The sequence below is a fragment of the Budorcas taxicolor genome, chromosome 2, assembly GCF_023091745.1.
Source record: "Budorcas taxicolor isolate Tak-1 chromosome 2, Takin1.1, whole genome shotgun sequence".
Lineage (NCBI taxonomy): Eukaryota > Metazoa > Chordata > Mammalia > Artiodactyla > Bovidae > Budorcas > Budorcas taxicolor.
In genome coordinates this window covers 172,756,494-172,765,021 of record NC_068911.1, presented here as the reverse complement: position 1 = coordinate 172,765,021, position 8,528 = coordinate 172,756,494, and the positions used below count along the sequence as shown (strand labels likewise).

At 49.1% G+C, this 8,528-nt stretch overlaps 1 non-coding gene across 1 annotated transcript; it reads right to left on the bottom strand.

Moving 5' to 3' along the window:
* Window positions 1–6,110: 6,110 nt before the first annotated feature.
* Window positions 6,111–6,182, bottom strand: TRNAS-GGA (transfer RNA serine (anticodon GGA)). Its single transcript has one exon. It is a non-coding gene; the product is annotated as a tRNA-Ser (tRNA).
* Between the last annotated feature and the right edge of the window lie 2,346 nt (window positions 6,183–8,528).

Below are 8,528 nucleotides of genomic sequence, written 5' to 3'. Positions count from 1 at the left end.
CTTATCACATGAAAGTGTTATAATTAGCAAACAGGTCTGTCTTCCCTTCTATTTTAGGAGCTCCTTGGGAAATGAATTCATGCACACATAGAGGCTGCATGGAAGAGATGAGTCCGATTATTGTTAGCAATGATTATCTCATTTGATTATTGCAACCAGGAAAGAGACAGGAATCACCAAGTCTAGTTTACAGATGAGGAAACAGGCTCAGAGAGCTTAAGTCACAAGCCTAAAGACACTCAGGTCAGGATTCAAGCCCATTGTTGTTCAGTTATCAAGTCGTGTCTGACTCTTTGCAACCCCATGGACTGCAGCGTGCCAAGCTTCCCTGTCCTTCACCCTCTTCCGGAGTTTGCCCAAGGTCATGTCCATTGCATCCGGGATGCCATCCATCTCACCCTCCGTCTCCCTCTTCTCCTTCAAGCTCATGTCTAACTCTAAACCCCCACCTCTGTCGCCTTCACCACACCACCATGTCACAGGAAGTGGAGGACTTTCCAGGAGAGGGACAAATCCTGTGGGGTTGTGGGGGACTCAGTAGTCCCAGAGAACCAAGGTTAGCTGTATGTGGGTGCCAAGAGGGAATGGGGGAGGAGACAGGAGAGAGATGGGAAGGGCTTCAAATGCCAGGCCGGGATGCAGGGAGCAGGCTGGAAAGACCTGCCCGAGGGTCCCAGCATTCCCCAGATCACACCGTGATCTCTCCTCCCAGCTCACTAGTCGCCTGATGCCCACGTCCTCCCAGTCAGGACTGGGCCTGGAACACAGGTCTCCTGACTCGCAGCCCTGAACTCACCTCCCCCAGCTTCCTCCTTGTCACGGCCTCCCTTTCAGGCTGTGGTGTTTGCTCAGAGCCCAAGCCCGGGGCAGAGAGCAGAGAAATATTTATTTATGTCACCGCCAACCCTGCCTCCTGGAGGCCCCCAAGGGCTCCCTCACAGAGAAGTTCAGTTATATAACCCCGAGTTGACACAGCAGGAAGGAGAAGGACATAAATTTTAATTACTCATTTTTCCGCAGTCTCGGACGCGCTTTGGATAGCTTGACACTTTGGATACCTCTCTTCTTCCTCATTGTACTGACCTGGGGCCTCCAGGGGGACCTTGGTGGTTCTCAGTCAGCCGATTTTAGCCTCATTTCGGGTGAGCCTGGGGCTTTGAGGAGACCTTCCTAGGGGCTGGAGAAGGGAGAGAAATGAGATCTCAAAGGGCTGCTTTATTCCAAGCACTCTGCCAGGGGCTTTATATTCATAACCTTGTTTTTGCCTCATGAAGAAGGCTGTTTATTACCTCCATGGTGCGGGAAAGGGATGGAGGCTCAGACAGGTTCAGTAACTTCCCAAAGGGTGCTCAGCAGAGCCAGGCCAGGAGCTCTGAGGCTCCTAGTTTTCAAACAGCTCACGTGGAATCTGCGACGTAGGGATTTTGGAGAGAGTAAAGTGTGCTAGCATCTGCCTGTGCAGGACATTCTTTCATAGCTTAATCCCAAACATCCCTCACATTCACTCTCCACTCCGACCTTCCCTGAACACTCAGCTCTGCTGTGTGGGGACCCTCACAGCCCCGCCCCGCTCGCTGCCCCAACCCCTCCCTGGTCTCACACTTCCCTTTCTAAAGTGTTCATCCTCACCCCCATCTCCCAGTCTTCATGCCCACTGTTCTCCCAGCTACAGTGTCCCGCCTCCTTTCTCCACCTGACAAAATCCTAGTAAAATAACAACAATAATGCACCTTCATAGAGCAGAAGGTGTGGAGTGGAGTGGTTAAAAGAATGAACTCTGGAAAGAGTTAAAAGAATGAAACTCCAGCTAGTTTCATCACTTTTGCAGGCTGTGTGACCTCAGGCAAGTTAGTTAACCTTTCTGCACTACCGTTTCTTCCCTTGTAAGATGGAGATAGTGATACCCAGCTGACCTGGAAGAAGGAGGAAAAATGGGATGAAATGAGTTCTAAAAATAAAAAAGATACAAATAAAAGCTTCTTTGTGAATTTCTTAGGAAAGTTCTTGGCACCCAGTAAGTGATCAAACGCTCTTTCTGATGGTCAACCCTTTGAAATGTGGAGCAGACTCTGAAGTCAGCTTGCTTGAGTTCACAGCCCACCTTGGTTGGTGACCTTAGACCAGTTAGTTAATCTCTCTGGGCCATGGTTTCCTCTGTAAAAAAAAATAATTCAACAGCAATGTGCTTTCCACTTAGGGTGGAGGAGACAGTCAAATAGACTTAGAGTGCCAGAGGCCTTGGCACTTAGTGACAGGTAAATACGGGGGTTCAGATACAGATCTCAAAGCCCTTATTTAATTAAACCCTTGTTTAATGTTAATTAAACCCTTGTTTAGCTTCCCTGGTGGCTCAGATGGTAAAGAATCTGCCTGCCATGCAGGAGACCCGGGTTTGATCCCTAGGTTGGGAAGACCCCCTGGAGAAGGGAATGGCAACCCACTCCAGTATTCCTGCCTGGAGAATTCCATGGACAAAGCAGTCCATGGGGTCACAGAGTCAGACACAACTGAGTGACTAACACTTGTTTAATGACCACATGGCGCCACTCAGCTTTTCCCTCTCTGCGCAGCTTGCCCTTTTCTCTCGTCCCCTGCTCAGCACCCTTGCCCACACTGAGCTCCATAGCATTCACAGCCTGTCTGTGTCTTAGTGTCTCATTACTGGTGGCCCCTTGTAGTGGAAAGACTCAAGCCCTATGACCTGTGCTTGGTCCTTGCTCGATACTTTGGTTCAGCCAGCAGTTATTAAACACCAAGTGCTGTGAGGGTGCACAGCATGGGAATTTGAAGTGATGTTTGAGTTGAAGTATCAGAAGTGCCAGGAGGTGAGGAAAGAGGGCTCTGGCGTATGCAAAGGTCCGGTGGCCACAACGGGACAGAGGGACAGGGCAGAATTCAGACAGGGAGGAGACTGGAGGGGTCTGCAGAATCCAGATCCTGTGCAGAGGACTTGCTAACCATCGTAAAATTCTCGTGTGAAGTAGAATGGGGTTTTGAAAGATCGCTGCAGCTGCTGTGGAGGACTGCAGGGACCCAGAGCAGAGGCAGCCCTGGCCCGCTGGGCAGCGACGGCAGCATCCAGGTGAGAGAAGACAGAAGCCTGGACCCCAGCAGGGGTAGGGATGCTCGAGGAGACTGGTAAGGAGATGTGTAGGAAATGAAGGTAGCTCTGAAAGGGCTTGGTGATGGGCATGGCAGACTGCTGACAGGTGGTGACCTTAGTGGGCTTCTGGCCTCAGAGGCTATGTGGATGGCAGTGACATTTCCTGCCTTGGGGAACTCTGGAAGAGACTAGATTCTGTGAAGCGCTGGGGCATGACCAAGCCCAAGACGCTGCCCAGGCCCTCAGGAGGGGGAAAGCAGACGTATAATGATGATCATGATGGTGACCACAGTGGCTAACTGAGTGCAGGATTTGAACCCAGTGGTCCAACTCCAGAACCTTTGTTGTAACACCCTGCACCATATAGCCAACAGGCCATCATCTTCATTTTCCTTTTGTTTTTTTTTTTTCCTTTTGGCTGTGCTGGGTCTTTGTTGCGGCACATGGGTTTAGTTGCCCTGAAGCATGTGGGATCTTTTTTTGAAAATTAATTAATTTATTTATTTTAATTGGAGGGTAATTACTTTACAATACTATGCTGGTTTTGCCACACATCGACATGAATCAGCCACAGATGCACATGTGTCTCCCCATCCTGGGCCTCCCTCCCACCTCCCTCCCCACCCCATCCCTCTGGGTTGTCCCAGAGCCCGGTTTTGAGTGCCCTGCTTCATGCATCGAACTTGCACTGGTCGTCTATTTTACATATGGTAATATACATGTTTCAATGCTATTCTCTCAAATCATCCCACCCTTGCCTTCTCCCACAGAGTCCAAAAGTCTGCTCCTTAACATCTGTGTTTCTTTTGTTGCCTTGCATATAGGATTGTCGTTACTGTCTTTCTAAATTCCATTTGTATGCATTAATATACAGTATTTGTGTTTCTCTTTCTGACTTCACTCTGTATAATAGGCTCCAGTTTCATCCACCTCGTTAGAACTGACTCAAATGTGTTCCTTTATAGCTGAGTAATATTCCACTGTGTATATGCACCACAGCTTCCTTATCCATTCATCTGCCGATGGACATCTGGGTGGCTTCCATGTCCTGGCTGTTGTAAACAGTGCCACGGTGAACACTGGAGTACACGTGTCTTTTTCAGTTCTGGTTTCCTCTGTGTGTGTGCCCAGCAGTGGGATTGCTGGGCCGTATGGCAGTCTGGTTCCCTGTGTTTTAAGGAATCACCACTCTGTTTTCCGTAGTGACTGTACCAATTTGCATTCCAGCATGTGGGATTTTAATTCCCAGATCAGGGATGGAACCCGAGTCCCCTGCATTGGAAGGTGGATTCTTGACCACCAGGAAAGTCCCATCTTCATTATCTAAGTGCTTACTAAGTGCCAAGGACTGTACTAGGCACTGGGATGTTATCTCTGAACAACAAAACAAGTGCCTGCTCTCACAGATCTTAGGGTCTGGAGGGTTGGATGGGTCACAAACGAGATAGTTTCTGCTGGTGGTTGATGTAATAAGGTTAAAGAGTGAGACAGTTCCAGGGGTTGGGGAAAGTGAGCATCTTAGAGTGAAGACATTTAAACTGACACACTGGTAAAATTGCACAGTCACAGTTAACAGTTCAGATCCCCAGCAGGGATTGGGGGTAGGAGTGAAAAAACTGTATGAGGTAATTTTTTTTAACTGAAACATTTGACATAAGTGCTTAAAGTGTTGGAAGGTTTGGGCTTTGAAGTATAAATAGGAGTTCACCAGGTAGACAGGATTAAGAAGTCATTTTACAGAGAAGCATGAATATGAGCAGCAGCATGTAACGCTACGGGATATATGTGAGTTATTGTTCAGTCATTCAGTCGTGTCAGAGTCTTTGCGATCCCATGCAGCACGCCAGGCTTCCCTGTCCTTTCCCATCTCCCAGAGCTTGCTCAAACTCATGTCCCTTGAGTCAGTGATGCCATCCAACCATCTCATCCTCTATGGTCTCCTTCCCTTCCTGCCTTCAATCTTTCCCAGCATCAGGGTCTTTTCTAATGAGTCAACCCTTCCCATCAGGTGGCCAAAGTATTGGAGCTTCAGCTTCAGCATCAGTCCTTCCAATGAATATTCAGGGTTGATTTCGTTTAGGATGGACTGGTTTGAGCTCCTTGCAGTCCAAGGGACTCTCAACAGTGTGTAGATCACAAGTATAGTTCATGAGCTCCATGTGAGCAAATGCCAGGCCTGTATCGTTTCCTCATTGCCTCTAGTGTTTAGCATATAGCAGATGATTAGTGAATATTTACTGAATGAATACATGCATGAAGAAATGAACAAATGGGGACTCCCCTGGTGGTCCACTGGTTAAGATTCCACACTTTCACTGCCAAGGTCCCAGGTTCAATCCCTGGTTGGGGAACTAACAACCAATGTGGCATAGCCAAAGAAAGAAGGAAAAAAAAGGAACAGATGAATAAGCTAATGTGGGTAGGAGAGGCAGCAAAGAAAGGACAGAGTATAAATAAGTGTTGTTCAGTACATTAAAAGCCACATACGTAATTTTAAATGTAGCTACATTAAAAAAGTAAAAAGAAACAGATTAAATTTTGATAATATATTTTATTTGACCCAATATATGCGAAGGGCCTATGACTCATTGGGGAAGACTGAAGGCAAAAGGAGAAAGGGGTGACAGAGGATGAGATGGTTAGATAGCATCACCGACTCAATGGACATGAATTTGAGCAAACTCCAGGAGATAGTGGAGGACACAGGAGCCTGGCGTGCCGCAGTCCGTGGGGTCCAAACCGTGGGACGCAACCTAGCGCCTGAACAGCAACAATCCCAATATTATCAAACATCTAATTGATATTTTTTTAACTTACTAAGATAAGCAAGATGTAAATTACTTAGCTCTTTTACTATGTGCTAAGTCTTTGAGGTCCCAAGTGAAGTCGCTCAGTTGTGTCCGACTCTTTGCAACCCCATGGACTGTAGCCTACCAGGCTCCTCCCTCCATGGGATTCTCCAGGCAAGAGTACTGGAGTGGGTTGCCATTCCCTTCTCCCGGGGATCTTCCCGACCCAGGGATCGAACCCGGGTCTCCTGCATTCCAGGCAGACGCTTTAACCTCTGAGCCACCAGGGAAGCCCGTGTTACATGTACAACACATCTCGATTCAGACCAGCCACATTTCAAGGACTCCATAGCCACCTGAAGCCAGTGGCTACCACATTTTTGAGCACAGGTCTACATGCTGAGGGGTTTGGACTTCATTCATCTTAGCTGGTGAAATGTCACTCAAGGTCTAGGCAGAGGTGACCAGGGTCAGATTTGTTTCTAGAAAGCTTGCTCTCTGGGGTGGCCATGAAGCTTTTTTCTTTTTCTTTTATCCTGGTTGTGCTATGTGGCATGTAGGATCTCAGTTCCTTGCCCTGGGATCAAACCTGTGCCCTGTGCATTGGGAGCAAAGAGTCTTAACCACTGGACCACCAGGGAAGTCCCTAGCTGATGGTTTTCGAGTGGAGTGGGCCCTCTCCAACCTGTCCACTCTGGGTAGAAAGGTCACACTGAGGGCGTACCCCATCCCCTGGCTGTGGTGTGACTGGGTGGAGACAGGCACTCTGCTCCCAGCAGAAATCTCCCACCTCTGGCGAACGTCAGGGCTGGAGCCCCCAGTGTGCAATCCTCCTCGGTGACTCTGAGCTCCTCTTTCAGGGGAGGTGCTCTCTGAACAGATCTGCCGCCGTGTGTGCAGAAACAGGTGCAGCCCTCCGTAGTTCAGTGATAAAACAAAGTGCCTACAGGCATGTCTTGCAGTAGCCCCACCTGGCAGAGTTTCTTGCTAGCTCAAGAAATAAACACGGAGGCAAAAGCTGGCACGCTGGCCCTGCCTCCTTCCCCTGCTCTGCCCACCACCCCCGGGAGGTGTCCCTGGCACACTCAACCCCTGACACACCGTCACACCCTTCCCGGCACTGCTCTCCTGCTCATTTTCGTATTTTCCTGGACCCCAGACTCACACTGCCTTGCCATGTTCTGCACACCGTCCAAGCCTCTTCCGTGTTTCTGTTGAGTCTTCAAAGATGGCGGGGTAGGTACCAGGAGGCCCCTGGTTTGGGAAGTTGAAGACTGGATCCTTACCCTGCTCTGTGACTTTGGGTGAATTGCTTGACCTCTCTGAGCCTCAGTTTCCTTGGCTATCAAGCAGAATGGGTGCAATGAGGGGTAAAGGAGATTATGAATGTGAAGCCCCAAGTACAGTGCTAGACACAGCTGCTGCTGCTAAGTCATTTCAGTCGTGTCCAACTCTGTGCGACCCCATAGATGGCAGCCCACCAGGCTCCCCGGTCCCTGGGATTCTCCAGGCAAAAACGCTGGAGTGGGTTGCCATTTCCTTCTCCAATGCATGAAAGTGAAAAGTTAAAGTGAAGTCGCTCAGTCCTGTCTGAATCTTAGCGACCCTATGGACTGCAGCCTACCAGACTCCTCTGTCCATGGGATTTTCCAGGCAAGAGTATTGGAGTGGGGTGCCATTGTCTTCTCTGGCTAGACACAGAGACGGTCCCAAAAGGGAGCAGTGGTGACTGTGAGTGGTAAGTGCCCATCACCCCCAACCCCAGCTCCTTGAAAGCCAGGCTGACCTACACACCCAGGGCCTCTGGACTCTCCCTGCCGCCACACCTGCTGAGCTCCTGGAGCCCGTCAACCATGGGCAAAAGGGTTCATATGGCTTTGAAACAAAGATAATGGCAAAAACAAACGCCCGTGGGCTCAGCTCTAGGGGGTGGGGTGTAGGCGTCAGTGACCCACTAGAGCTGCTTCAGAGATGGCACTGGAGGCCCTTCCCGGGACAGGGCAGCCCTGCCAGGACCCTGACCCAACACCAGGCCGACTTACCCACTGGGCAGAGCAGACACAAGGCCATCTAAATGTTTTAATTTCTTTTAAAATCGAGAGGGGGATGGGAATCCATTTTAGGGCAGAAGCAAATCTCACTTCAGAAAAAATAAAATGTTTTAAGCCCATGAAACTTTATTACGGTGGAAACAGCCTGCAAAAGCCACACCGCAGCCCTGACCGCGTCATCATTCATTCAACCGCATATCCTGGGCAGGGTACTTCCTGTTGGTTCTTATTTGATCCTTATGATCTTGTCTGGCAGCACACACATCATTTTTCTCCCTGAGATGAGGAAGATGAGGCTCCTGGAGGGTAAATAATTTGCCTACAACTTAGACGTGACAAAGGTGGGATTTGAACCCAGGTCTGCCTGAGTCCAAATGTTTTTCTTCCCTAGACCACGCCCTTTGCAAGTTCATCATCTTATTTGATTTATAGCATAAGGTGGGATAATCAGCCCCAAGTTTGTTTTGCTTTGTTTTTTGTTTTTGGCTGCACCATTCAGCTTATGGGATCTTGGTTCTCTGATCAGGGATCAAACCCACACCCGCAGCAGTAGAAGTGTGGACGCCTCACCACTGGACTGCCAGG